This window comes from Panulirus ornatus, chromosome 9 (assembly GCF_036320965.1).
Source record: "Panulirus ornatus isolate Po-2019 chromosome 9, ASM3632096v1, whole genome shotgun sequence".
Taxonomy (NCBI): Eukaryota; Metazoa; Arthropoda; class Malacostraca; order Decapoda; family Palinuridae; genus Panulirus; species Panulirus ornatus.
In genome coordinates, this window is record NC_092232.1 from 41,064,943 (window position 1) to 41,076,826 (window position 11,884).

At 39.0% G+C, this 11,884-nt stretch overlaps 1 non-coding gene across 1 annotated transcript; it reads right to left on the reverse strand.

Moving 5' to 3' along the window:
• Positions 1-10,061: 10,061 nt before the first annotated feature.
• TRNAN-GUU (transfer RNA asparagine (anticodon GUU)) lies at positions 10,062-10,135 on the reverse strand. Its single transcript has one exon. It is a non-coding gene; the product is annotated as a tRNA-Asn (tRNA).
• Positions 10,136-11,884: the final 1,749 nt, after the last annotated feature.

The following is an 11,884-nucleotide window of genomic DNA, read 5'->3' on the forward strand; positions in this document are numbered from 1 at the left end:
ATTCGAATAGCAGTAATATTAATCTATGAGGGAAGTCTTTCCATCAGCAGCTTCTCACACAAGAAAATATGATGAAATCCTTAAAAGTTTCCTGTTTCCGCCCGGGATCGAACCGGGGACCTTGCGCGTGTGAAGCGCACGTGATAACCACTACACTACGGAAACTCTATTAACTTTAACGAAACTAATGTTCAATTGCCATCACTGGAAAAGATGATAGTGTTATTACTGAAATATATGTTTCAATATCATTAATAGAACACACGTCAGAGCCCAAGCTGATGTTTCACTGTCATTTCTTTCTCAAATATTTCAGCGTCTTTAAGGAAGAAACATTCATTATCATGACAAAATGAAATTTTAATGTCCCTACTGAAGTTGATGTTTGTGGATCAGTTTAGAAGCAGATGTTTTCAAGTATATTACATTTGTGGATGTTTTAGTTTCATTACTGAATCAGATATTTCAATATTATTTTTCAGAGAGATGCCTTAGTGGTATTACTGAAGCGTATTTCTCGGCTTTATTACCGATGTATTTCTAAAGTATATGTTTTGGTTTCACGACTGAAGTAGATGTTTCTGTAACATTACCGTAGTAAAAATCCGCCAGACAAACAGTAAGTTCCTATCAACAGGAAGTCTCGTGTGTCTGGCCGAAGCCGAGCTAGAGCCCTTGTGTATGTGTGACTTGCCGATGGAGGGAAAGATGAGGACATATCAATTGCCGACTCTTGTTAACAACAGGTACATTGTAATAATGTAATGTAGTGGGTTCTTGAGTTCTACATAGCCTACCAGTGGTTAAGGTAGGTGATTAGACAGCTCCTAGAAGTAGAAACTGAAGGAATGTCAATAAAAGTGAGAAAAAAAATATTAGAATAGCAAAATATGTAGATTGCCTTTCAAATTCAGATTCAGAATTGTAAGTTGTATTCCTACAGACTTACTTCTGTCTAGTAGATATACGGTGATGTAGACTGCATGATGACGTTTAGAATGACCTTCTGGAATGCACTTAGCATACTCTTGTTGTGTGTAGCCATTACTTCTTTACTTGTAAGCAGAAATCCTCTGGCGTGACCAAAAGTTGATATAGATGTATGACTCTTGTCTCTGCTATTAAAATGTGTGGTAAATTACAGATGTGGTCCTACGCTGTAGTCAAAATTCTACCTTCATTCTGAGGTTTCTAGGAATTTTCAGGGAAAGTGTTGATAGTTGTGCCTCTTGTACCTGCTAAAGTTTCCAGTAGACCTCAAGGAAGCTGCTGAGAGTAAATAGAATCAATCACATGTACCTCCTACACCTGTACGAGGTTTCTAGTACACCTGAGGGAAGCTTTTGAGTACAAATTAGTTTTCACTACTTTACCTGCTGGAAGTTTACAACGAAAACTGATGATGATGAATTAAGTGTAATTAGAGGTTTCCAATAGACATTAGTGAAGCTGGTGAAGACTAGTTACCTTTTACTGCTATCCCTGCTGGAGGTTTCCACTGAGCCTTATGGAAGCTGTTCAGGTGGATTAAGTTGTGAATCTTTTTCCCATGGAGGTTTCTGATAAACCTAAACGAAGATACTGAGGTGAATTATATGTGATATACCTGCTGGAGGTTTCCATTAATCTTAATGTAAGCTGCTACATATAAAGTAGGCGTGATTCCTATGCCTACTGAAGGTTGTCAATATCACTCGAAAGAGGTTTTGAGCATTTGTTTGTGCTTCTCCTATAACTGAATAAAGGTTTCCAGTAGAACTCAAAAACGCTCTTGAGGGTACATCAGATGAGACTCTTATGCCTGATAAAAGCTTCCAGCAGCACTTGAAAGATTTTGTGGATAAATTTGATATGACTACCATAACTGCTGAAGGTTTTCGGTGAACCTCTTGGATTGTTTCTGGTAGAGTGATGTACCTGCTTGTAGTAGCCTGTTATTAACCACTGGAGTTGCTTCTCAGTGTGTGAAAATGATTTCAGAATTTTTCGTCTGATTCCTGTGTCTACTGGCGAAGGCTCTTATGAGTCAACCTCTGCAGGGATATTAAAGCTCAAGATTCAACCAAAGTTCATGATATTGGTTTTTGTAGTAAACTGATGAGAGGTGGCAAACCAGAGATCCTGAAAGCTGAAGATTTTAGTTGAAGATCGTGCCACCGCATTCCGCCAAATTCAATGGTTGTTTCCAACGCAAGACAAATTTCCAGAAACAGTGGACAGTTAACTACTCTATATCTATTGTGTTGTATAGATCTGTAGATATACTTACACATGATGTAGCAGGTAGAAATCACCAAAAAATAGTGGGATGGGTATTAGCTTTTCTCCACTTAAGCTATGAGCTATCTAGTTCGATGCATCCTTCTTGCAATGGTCTAAACTTTATGGAAGTTGGGAAGAAAGCGCAATGTTTATAAACGCCATACTCTCTCATAACATCATAGAAAGTCCTTGCATACTTGGACACGTTACTCAGATTTCTTCCTTCACTCAAATACATCACTGCACCAGACACTCTTTCATCTGCATTTCTCGCAATGGATTTGAGAGCAGCAGCTACAGCAAGTTCCTTAGTTCTACGTTCAATACTTGGTAAGGTTAATTCCGTTCTCTTGATTTGTACTCTAACGTTTCATTGACGACCTAACACTATTCTCAGGGCTTCGTCTTGTATGACTTCAAGTTTGCGACTATCCTTCTTACTGTACATAACTAGAATAGGTGCTGGATAATCAGTAACTGATCGTACTGTGATGATGTACACCATCCTTGAAAGTTGGATGCAAACGCCATTTCCACCCCACGCTAAAGCTCTCAGTGGTCTTAAACGCCCTTTGCATGCATTCTCCAGATACTGTATCTCCCGTACTCTACTGCTGCCTCAGTGCCTAATGTCCATACCGAGATATTTATGCACGTCAGCTTTTTTAACCTTATTCCATTCAAAAACAAATCCCACTGTTCCAAATTCTTAACTTGATACTAAGCTTTCTCATCATTGATTACAATATCCATTCCACAGCGAAGTATGCCCAAAGCGTCTGAAGTCTGTCGCATGTTATTCATTCCTGTAGCTTGTAACAGGATATGGTCAGCATATACTATGACCAGAGTATCTTGGAAATTTATGCAGAGCTATTATATTTATTACTATACCAAAAAGAGTAGGGCTAAGGAGACCACCATGTGGAGTTCTCAACGCTATGTCTCTATTCTGAATATCATCTTTAAAAGTAAACTCCAGCCTTTCTGTTACTTAAATAATAGTCAATCCATTTCAGCAACTTCCCGGAAACACCCAAGTAAACAAGTTCTTCAAGTAAAACTTCCTTTGGCCTCACAATTACTCAGACTCTTCATTGCACAATCACCAATGCTTTTTTCCCTCATAAACCCATGTAAATTGGAAGATAAAAAATATTCAAATTTATACAAGAACTTGTTCATTATCATTCTCTCCATCGTTACATCTAAGTATTGGTACGATTACTGCTTTTTTCCACTTGAGTGGAATACGACCTTCATTGTATGACATATTGAATAATTCTAAAAGGCGCCCCTCCCTAGTGCAAGCTAAGTAATTAATAATGTCATATGATACTCCATCTTCCCTGGTGCAGTAGATTTCCCCTTTATCATCACATACAATGATTCGTCTCTCGTTATTTTCACACATTGATCATCTTCCAGCGTACACTGACTTAGTACAATTTCCCTCCTAAATCTATGTTTGCTCTGTAATGAACCTTGAACTACAGGTGGCAACTCTGCAACGCTGCCTGCTACAGCCCATTTATGAATAATTTGATTGGCCCTGGCTTGTTGATCACCATGGGTGTTGTCCTTGCTTCCAACACCTCATATTTTATCTAATTCCCTCCAGATGTCACTGAAGGTCTTATGTTTACCAATTCTCCAGGAAAGTCCATCCAATACTTATTCCTTGCTTTTTGCTTTACCTTAGTGTACTTTCTAGCAGTCTCTTTAATTACATCCTTAATTTCATCATCATTAGGATTTGCAATCCAATTTTCATGCGCCTTTCTAAGTAATTCACTCCAATTCTGCACCAACCTGTACAGATTATGTTTCCTATCATTCGTTTCTTCTTTATACCCATAAATTTTGGTCGTCAGCACAGAATCAATGATATGCAATAAATCATCAAAAAATCTATCTACATCTCTTGGTTCATAACCTGTATACCAATCCTGTACAGTAGCGATCAGTTCCTCCTTTTGTCATCCAACAAACAATATCTTTTACGCTCAAAGATTTTCTGTATCTTATTGACATGTTCAATGACTCGTAATGTAAAGTGATCACTGAGCAAATCCCCAACTGTCTCGGCACTCGTCCTCGTTCCACCTGTATTGACTATCACTGTATAATCCAATTTTCCTCCACGTATATGGGTAGGATCATCATTACCCAATAACTTAACACCATCAAATTCCCCTCATTGGCGTGATCATCTTCTGCCATTAATATTGCTGGGTCTTGAAGTACCTAAAATATCATGTCTTGCATAAGTACGCGTAACCAAGACACAGGCATTAGTAAATATACACTCTTGCATATGACCATTATCCACATTTTGAGGATGGACATGAATATCAAATATACATGTAGATCTCCTTTGAAGGTAGACTTTAACCCACAAACTTTCAACCCCATTCAACTTGTTAGCCAACTCCAATTTAACCGGCACATTTTTCCGAACATAAGTCAACAGTTCTCTTGTATTATTTCTTTTATCAGCTGGTGAACAGGAACATTGATAATCACAAAATTCTTTAAACTACCATCCTCTGTGCCCGTTTTTTGTAGAGCTATAACATCCACCTCGAACAACAGCGTATAAGCATACACATCTGTGCTCCTAGTACGTATGGTATTTACATTCCATGAAAGTTTATTCAATTCATTGTCTTCCATTTTCCTTATTTACAGCTGAAAGTAACCTTACTCTATCATTAACAAATTGTTCCATCACATCTTTCCCTCGAGTTGATACTTTACTATATGGAACAACAGGGATGTCAACACACTTGACGGGTTATCTCATTCATAACGTTCACATTTCCGCTCCCCCAGAGCGAGGATTTGGTTTGTCAGTACTCATCACAGCATCATTTTCAGCTTTCTCCAACCCCCATCCACCTTTCTATGTTTATAAAGATCAACAATTACATTCTGATTGTCCTGTACAATTTCCTAAGCGCTTGGATTTCTTGCCGGAGTTGAACAACTACACCATACACCCCACTGAGTTTGTCATTTGCCTTACCTTCTGGAGTAGTTTTCGGTGCAGCCCTTGTATCATTTCTTGTCATCTTCAACGTTTCATTCTATTCCATTCTCTTCTACCACACGTTCTCAGTTGAAGGTAGCTTTGCCTTGTTTGTAACTCTTGTTTACTCTCCCTTTTCCGCTGCTGCACTTACTTCTTGGTCTGCCACCGGGGGCGTGCACCTGTGGTCTCCTACTGCAAATTATTGAACCGTGCATTATTCGCACTCCCACAGCTGCAACAGGACGGCACAACACGTTGCCCAGACTTTATCTCATTTTTACATTCCATCTAATTATGATTTTTTCCAGAGTAAGAAAACGATATTCACTTTGGCATATCCAGGCCAAATGGTCCAAACAAATACATTTGTAACACAAAACAGACTGTTTAAAGAACTTTGCTATTCTTCTATATCCTGTTCCAGAGATGCATATCATCTCCGGAACGTCTCCCTTCATCAAGGCTACCACTTGGTTCTTCTTTTAACCCCGGATTTCTTGTCGGTTTGCTCATACGAATCGTGTATCAAGAAGAAAATCAGGATCCAATATAATCGGATATATGAATACAATCACCTTGGTGTGTTGTTCTGTGTCTTGGGATATCGTTAATATCACCTCCTCAAATCCTTTCGTCGTCAGAAACTTTACTGCGTCATCCCCAGCCACAGTCAGATAGGAATTATTACGACCTTCCTTAAGTAAAGGTTGAAACTTTTTGTGCTGCCTTCCAAGCTTAGCTTCCCACAGCAACATCTTATAGAATGTCATGTGAAGATCACTTGGAAAGTTCACCCTCCTCCTGCCTGAGCTGTTTCCTCCACCGGGGTTGCTCGCCATATTTGATCTGTCATCAGGAATAATTCGACCACCCTACTGGGTTCGGTTCCCAGTTGATTTATTCTTTGTTCTTTCTTCTCCACATGCATTCTTTTTCCTCCTGTCGTTCTGGATCTATGTCAGTATCATATCCTTCAATCCACTTCAATATTCTCGCCTTCAATTATTTTTCTCCCTAGTAATCTCCTCTTAAAAATTGTCTGTCATCTCCAATGTTGTTGGTCGCAGATCCTCTGACTCTGAATCGCAGCTTGAAAGCTGCAGGTCGTCGTCTATGCAGTTTATTAGTGCAATCTTTTCTTCCTTACCCAAAATCTTGCCCTAGACATGGTGCAAAGCTTAGACAGCCGGTGAATTTGGAAACTCTTGCTGCAAAGTGAGACGTGAGTAACGTTTGACTAGCAGGGTGGTGTCCACAGAAATGAGTCCGAAAGAGGCGTGGGAGAGTAGAGCACATGAAGCTGTCTCCTCTCTTTGATTCTATTAGCTTATAGCCAAAGTTTGAATAACCAATGTTTTCATAAGCAACTTCCAACCTACAGTATCATGAGGAAAACCTTAAAAGCTGCCTTATTCCGCAAGGGATCGAACCTTATATTTGTGAAGGTCACGTGATAACCACTACACTATGGAAAATATGTTACATTTACCGAAGAAGGTGTTTCATCTCTATTACTGAAGAATATGCTTTAGTATCATAACTGAAGTAGATGCTTGGATTTCATAAGTGAAACATATCTTTCAGTACCATTAATAACGTACTTGTTTTTGTATGATTACTGAAGGAAATGCTTAAATGTTATTGCTGAAGCACATGTTCCACTTTCATTTCTGAAACAGATCTTTCAGAGTCTTTAATGATGCGGTTCTTTCATTATCATCACTGAAGTAAAAGTTTTAGAATCATTACTAAAGTTGATGTTTTAGAGTGATTATTGAAGTAGATGATTGAGTATCAATACTAATTCAGATAATTGAGGGTCATTACTGAGGTAGATATTCTAACGTCTTTACTAAGGAAGGGAAGCCGATATTTGAACGTCATTACTGAAGCAGGTCTTCCAGTGTCAATAATGAAGCACACTTTAAATTTTTTAACACGAGCAAATATTTCAGTTTCATACCTGAGTCAGGTTATTTACAATTTTTGCTTAGCGGTTGAGGGAAAGCAACGGACAAGACAATTGCCGACTCTGTGTTTACAGACGAGAACATTGTAATCATGTAATGTGACATGTTGTGCACTGCATGGCCCACCAGTGGTGGAGGTATGAAATTACATAGCTTCCTGGGTAGGAAACTCAAGGAATGTCTATCCAAAAGACAAAACACAAGTCATTACGGGAGATGAAAGTATGCCAGCTTTCAAAATCAGAATGAGAATTTCTAAGTCGGATTACTACAGACCCAAGTCTTTCAGGCAGGTATGTGTGTAGGGGTTTAGAATTAATTTCAGGAAAACACTTACTTTACACTTGAGTATACCGTGAAACCTATTTACTTGTATGCAGTCAACCAATGGGGTGGTTATAAGTTACTTTCTATTCATACATCAGACTTTTAATGGTTCTAATGAACCTCATGTGTGGTGTTATGATGTTGTCATGAGGCTCTTCTCTTTTCTTTCCTAACATGTAAGATCTGATCCTTTCCAACAGCGGTAGGGTTTGAAACTTTTTACCTATCATATATTTCCTTATAACTACGATCTAAACCTTTGTAAAGGAAAGTTTTCTTCTCCCTCTGAAATCATTATTCATCCTCATATGTCTTTGAAGACTTTTTTTATATTCTATTTAAGATCTGACAGCGATGAAGATTTTTGTTCGTACCTGAAGCTGTAGCTTTCAAAGTAAGGAAAAGTGATAATGATAGATAGAAAGCTATACCACACAGCACACTAGACTCTCAGCCTTAAGATCTCTCCAGAGGCTATGAAAGATCATCAGGCAGAAAGGTGTTGCTTACAACAACCTTATTTTAGACCATTCTGGAGGTTCACTGGATGGTTCCAGTAGGTCTCGACAAGTGAGGTAATCCAGAGGTTTCAGTGGCAGGAACAGATGTCGCGCCAAAACAATCCAGAGGTTCACCATAAACCTCAGCAACAAATACTAAAATCACATTACTAATATAGAGAACATCCCAAAGGCCTCGTGGATATCCCAAGAGGTAGATGTGGAAGTAATGGAACAAACTTCATCTTAAGAGGTTTCCATCAGTCAGACAAACTAAGTCTCCGACAATGGGCGGAAAAGTCACGCAATCAACTAAGTTCTTCCACTGTCCCTCCGAGGGACGTACCTATCCCGCCGATTGACGTCAATCTTTCAGCAATTACAAAGCGAACTCCTTCGCATTTGGCGTCAATACTGTTCCTAAAAGATTGATTAGTATCCTTCCATGTGTTCGTAGTGCGTATAACGATAAATTACTTAACGTGAGCGAATTTTACTTTTTGATTCAGTGCATGTACACTTTCCTATTCTTAGTAATATTTTTAGTCAATTCTAAGAATGAATCTAACAACATTTACAAATATGAGTTGCAATTAATGCATGTGGGTCACTCAGGTGGCCTAAGAGAGTATTCTGCTGTTCGTGGTATTGTATGGCAGCTTGTTATCACACTCTTATTTCTTTATGATTTCTTCCTGTTGTTTATTCTTTTCTACTCATGTGTTAATACCTATATATCATCTACAAAATACAGAAAGAAAATTAGATCTTTGCCCACTCATCCTGTAAGTTTTCACTTATTCTAGAAACAACAATTGTATTTGGTGGTGGCGGATGCACGATCCATTCCACTAAAATCACAAGTCTTTCAGGATCCTGTAACTTCCTGTCTCATATCAGATCCCTGGATGCATCAACGTCGAAAACTGCAGTAGTTTGATAAACTCTATGATCATTGTTGAATTTGAAAGGAGCCTCCACCAGTCGACACAGAAGGCAACTGACTGACTTAATTTATTCCACTTCTCCACTCTAACCTGTTTACTGTAATGTTATTACCCTGGATGGGTCTAGTCTAGAGATTGGTCCCTTCCTATAATTAAAAAAATCATTCATAGCAGAGCATGGCCTTTGTCCATTGACCTTTGGGTTATGGTCCTAACAAGCCTCCACTGCGCCACTGGTGTCATTTTGCTGAAGTAAAATCATTAATGTAATTGACGATAACCTCCTTTAAACAGTTAGTCTTGTGTGTCCGGCTAATACACAACTGGAACTCTTGTTTATGTATGGCCCAGCGGTAGAGGGAAAGAAGTGATCATTACAATGGCCGACTCTCTTCTTATCGAATGCCACACTATAGTGATAAAATATACTGGGATGTTGAGTATTGTATGACCTACCAGTGGTGGAGGTACGAAACCAGTAACTCTCGGGAGTAGAAACTGAAAAAATGTCCATATAAGAGTGAGGAAACAATACCCGTAGTTTAGAGAAAGACAAGTGGACATGATTTCAGAATCAGAATAAAAATTCATCGGCCTGATTTCTATGGACTCAGGTGTCAAGTAGATATCAAGATCTGTAGTTTGCATGACGAGGTTTAGAATGATCCTCTGGAATGTTCTTAACATCACATAATGTGTGCATCCTGTACCCATTTGCATGTATATAGTGAACATCTGGAGTGGTCATAAGGTATCTTGAATGTGTGACTTCTGCGTTTGCCTTTCAAGGGTTCTTCTTAACCTCCGGTGTGATCTTATGATGTGGCATGGGGCTCTACCTTTGTTGAGGTTTCCAGTGAACTTCACGGAAGCTAGTAAGGATGAATTACATATGACGCAGATAACTTTTGGAGGTTTACAGTTAATTGTTTTTGAGATTACATACAGTTTTTGATTAACTCGTATGCCTGTTCAAAACTGAAGTTTCTTGTAAGTTCTGGAGTTGTCTTACATAAAGTGTCGCCCCCGGGTGGGCTCGAACCACCAACCTTTCGGTTAACAGCCGAACGCGCTAACCAATTGTGCCACGGAGGCCTGGAAATACCTCATGTTATGGCTGACTTGGTGACGAGTGCTTGTGGCAATGACTGTTTTAGATAACATATAGGCGTCATGTGTAGCTGGAGAGGATACAGTGTTCGTATTCAAAGCCAATTCTAGACAAGGACTTATGTTGCTCTGGAGAATTACTCCTTATGGAAATACACAAAAAATATTGGAATTTCAGCTGATCAACCGGGATGATTATCATCACATTATTCCTGTTTGGCAGTCACGTAATGACGCAGACCATCTCTTACCTTCTCATCCGTCTGTAGCTGGGATATTTCCAGGTTTCCTTGGCAAAAGAGATTAGTGAGTTAGGATGTTCACCGAAGGGTTGGTGATTCGAGCTTATCCAGGAACGACCCTTGATTACAAGAACGTTTGCCAGGAACCTCAACATCTCACCACAGACCGTACCACTCGGAAATCCAATGCGTCACAAGGCAATCCAGTGTTTCACATGATTACTGTGTGGCCGTTGACATCTCAACGATGAGCCGTTGTGATACCTGGTTCTTTCTCTACACCGCTAGACTTTGAAACCCTTTGCCCTATCATTTCTTTCCTAAAAGCTACGATCTGAGCCCTTCTTTACAACGGTAGTATGTGAAACTCTTTACCTTCCCACATATTTCCTAACAACTGTGACCTGTACCTATACTAAGAAGTAAGTTACCTACTTCATCTAAAATACTTATTCTTCCTCTTCTCTCTAAAGCTTTTATAAGTCCTTGAACCTTTTCATGTTCTATGAGCTGCCATTGATGAGGTCTTTTGCTCACAACTGAAGCCTTCCATTTGAAAAATAATAATTATGTTAATGACATATAGAAAATTATGAAACAAATCACACTACTCTCTCCACATTAAGAACTCTCTAGAGGCCTATCAGAGTTCACCAGGCAGAAAAGATTTACGTAAAACATCCTTCTTCTGAACCATTCCATAGGTTCACTGGAAGCATCCAGGAATTCTAGGAGATAAAAAACTTGACACATTAGGTAATCCAGAGGTTTCACCAGTAGAAGATAAAGGCAAAGGAAAAAGTGAAATCAATCTGGAGGTTCACTATTTTCTTCAACAACAGATCCTGGAATTACATGACAAACATAATGAACACCCCGCAGGTCATCTGGAAATCCTGAGAAGTAGATATAGGAGACATGGAAAAACCTTCATCATACAAGCTTTCTATCAGTCAGACATACCAAGTCTCCTACAATTGTCGGAAACTTCACTCAGTCAGCTAAGGTTTTCTGCTCTTCTAACAAGGTGACGTAAATCTCCCTCAGTGTGACCTTCAGGGCTAAAAACGCGAACACCGATGCTTTCGTCGGTATAATTGATTTTGTGGATATATTGATATTGTTTGAACAAGATCATGATTTATCTTTTGTTCAGCATTTATATAATTTCAAATTCCTAACAAAACTTTTAGTGAATTCTGATGATGAATTTAGCGTCATTTACAAATATGAATTGGCATAAATGCGTGAGGCCCATCCAGCTAGGCTGGTGTTCGTGGTATTGTACGGCGACTGTTATCACACTTATATTTTGGTGATTTCTGCCTGTTGCCTGTTTGTTTCCTCTCATTAGTAAGTATCTCTATATATCTTCTATACAACACAATAAATAAACAGTAGATCATGTTCCAATGTTTCTGGAAATTTGTCTTGTGTCGGAAACAATCATTGAATTTGGCGGAAGGTGGTCGCACGACCTTCATATAAAATT